We start from the raw sequence: 3288 nt of genomic DNA, 5'->3' as shown, positions 1-3288 counted from the left end.
TGCTCTGTGACTTCATACCCTGAGAATCTCACCATAGTGTACCTGTTGCTCTACAGTCATACGTATTTTATATGTTGCTGTTTAAAAAGAAAAGGATTTCTCCACCATATCTAACATTCTTATTTTCATTTTGCTTTTCTGAGATGGCCTGGCTGTGACTCCAGGCTGTCCTTCATCTTGGCTCTTTCTGCCTCAGTCTCCTTTTCTGTTCTTCCATTTCCTGAAGATTCAGATCAGCTCTGGAAGCCTTCCCTGCATGTCTGAGGTGAGGCTGCACAGTGGATCTTGGCCTTTCCTCCTCCCAGCTCCGAGGTCTCTCCTTGGCCACCGTATTCTGCGTTGGTAGTGCCTTCTCTTTGAGTGGCTGCAGGCTTCTGGCTACCATGTTTCTGATGAACACTCTGTGGCCACTCGGCCTCTCTTGGGGCAGCTCTCCTGTGCATGGCTATTGTATGGCGTTCCCTTTGGGTCCTGTCCTGTTGACTGTGATGTGTGGACTCACAGTTTTCCTTGAATTTTTACACATTTGATTTGTAAACTGATGCCTTCCACTAAATTTCAGTCTTTTTGTACATATTTCATTTTCTGCTACAGTCTTTTTTTAAATATTTTTTATTTTTTTTTATTTTTATTTTTTTTTTTTAAAGATTTATTTATTTATTATGTATACAGTGTTCTGTCTGCATGTATGGCTGCAGGCCAGAAGAGGGCACCAGATCTTGTTACAGATGGTTGTGAGCCTCCATGTGGTTGCTGGGAATTGAACTCAGGACCTCTGGAAGAGCAATCAGTGCTCTTAACCTCTGAGCCATCTCTCCAGCCCTAAATATTTTTTATAATTTATTTTTTTCTTGTGTGCATTGGTGTTTTGCCTGCATGTATGTCTGTGTGAGGCTGTCAGATCCTAGAGTTACAGACAGACATGTATATCTGTGTGAGCTGCCATGTGGGTGCTGGGATTGAACCCAGGTCCTCTGGAAGAGCAGCCAGTGCTCTTAACCCCTAAGCCATCTCTTCAGCTCCCAGTCTTTTTTCTTTAACAGTGTGTTTGTGCAGGTACATGTGTGTGTCCATGTTGGGGAGCCAGAGGATAATTTTGAGTGTTCTTCCTCAAAAAGGCTTTTGAGACAGGGTCTCTCATTGGCCTGGTGCTCACCAATTCAGCTCTCTGGGATTATAAATGCACACCCCTATGCCCAGCACTTTAAAATGTGAGTTCTGGGCTTGGGGATTTAGCTCAGTGGTAGAGCACTTGCCTAGCAAGCGCAAGGCCCTGGGTTCGATCCTCAGCCCCCCCCCAAAAAAAAAAGTGAGTTCTGGGGATCAAACCCAGATCATTGCATATGGAAAGCAAGGACTTACAGACTGAGCTGTCCACAGGCCCAGGAAGCTTGCCCAACTGGACAGGGTGGTCGAGATCACAGACTGTCCTCAGACAAATGCCACTGAGTCTCCCCAGTCACCTTCCATCCCAGAGCATTTGCAGCCGTGGAACATTCGTCCTCATCTGTGGCTTCTGCTCTTCCGTTGAGAAGTCCCATGTTTCCAGGTCTGGAGTTTGTCAGCCTCGACCTTCTGTGAGGTGGCTGTGATTGCCATTAATCCCATCACCTGTGCCATCTCAGGCCACATCTGCACCTACTGTCTTGTTTTTTAAGATTTGATTTTAGGGGGCTGGAGAGGGGTGGCTCAGGGGTTAAGAGCACTGGCTCTCCTTCCAAAGGACCCCGGTTCAGTTCCCAGCACCCACATGGCAGTTCACAACTCTGTAACTCCAGACACCTTCACACTAATGCACATAAAATAAAGTTAAATAAATCAGGAAAAAAAAAAGACTTGTTTTTATCTGTAGTTATTTGTTGTGTGTTGAGGGGGGGCGGGACAGGACTGCAGGGACCAGAAGCTAAGCCATGAGGGCTCACACCTGTCACCCCAACAGGCTAAGGTGGACAGAGGATTGCCACACCTGTGAGGCTAGCCAGCATCCAGACTATGTCTCCACAATAGACTGCAGGCTCTGAAGAAATTACTCAGTGCTTAGGAGAACTGACTTTTTCTACAGGATTTAAGGTCAGTCCCAGCACTCACAGTGGGCAGCTCACAACTAACTGCCTGTGACTCCAGATGCTAGAATCTGATGCCTTCCTCTGACTTCCACAGGAGGTGTATGTGCCAGTGTGTGTGTGTGTGTGTGTGTGTGTGTGTACGTGTGTGTACAAAAGTATACCCCTCCCCAAATAACTTTACAGTCAAATGCAAACTAAATGCTGTGAGTCTGGAATTAGTGTGGAGAAAGTAGGGTAAGTATATATTTACATTACCCCTCCACCCCCCCAAAAAAAAAATGTTTCCTAAGCAAGGCACAAGGGGAACACTGTGATCAGTGCCGGAGAACAAAGTAGTTTTTTGTTTTGTTTTGTTTATTTTGTTTGTTTTGAGGCAGGGTCTCACCGTGTAGCCACAGAATTCATAGAAACCCACCTGCCCTGCCATCAGAATGCACCACCATAGCAGCCTGACCCCACATGGTTCATAAACTGATCCTAAGTATTCTGGGATGACCTATCGGTGTAGAAAGACTCCTACTGCTTCCATCTAATGTCACCAGGGAATGACGGGTCCGCTCAGTCTCTCGGTAGCTGGTGTTTCCTGTTTAATCACAAACACTGGGAACACTGCTATTTCATCCTTCACCGTAGCTTTGGGAGTGCCTTACATGTGTGCATGGGTCCCTGTACATCTGGGCAATATAAGTGAGACCCACCGCCCATCTCAGACTCACTGATGACTGAAGCCTGACAAAGCAGCTGTGGGAGGCCCTGCCCCTTGCAGCCAGGGGGAAAGTGTCCCCAGTGCAGGAACAGCTGCTGGTAAACGAGCCTGTGGTCACCAGCTTCAAGCCTCCAGTCTTTTCTAAGTACCACCAAACCGGGCTTCCTGAGCCACACTGCTGTTCGTGGCTGCTGAGCTATTTCCTCTGGTAATGGAACCATTCCCTCCCAGGCAGGAGAGGGAGGATCCTCCGACTCGGGGACCTCAGCGGGCTGGAAAGGTCCCGAGGCTGTGAGGAGTGAGCAGCTGCCTGCAGTGGGAATCCATTCAGCAGGGCCTCTTCGCCTCATGTTGGACTGGGTGGTGGGCTTTTCCGTGATGTGGCTGCTGGAGAGCCTCCTGGCTGTTGGCTCTGCATGTAACCCCAATAAAGACTCTGCTCCACCACATGAGACTTGGGTGACATAATTTCTTTGTCCTCCCCTGCCTGGGATGAACAAATGACTGTTCATGTCT

Source organism: Peromyscus eremicus, chromosome 8a (genome assembly GCF_949786415.1).
Source record: "Peromyscus eremicus chromosome 8a, PerEre_H2_v1, whole genome shotgun sequence".
Lineage (NCBI taxonomy): Eukaryota > Metazoa > Chordata > Mammalia > Rodentia > Cricetidae > Peromyscus > Peromyscus eremicus.
This window is presented reverse-complemented; position numbering follows the sequence as displayed.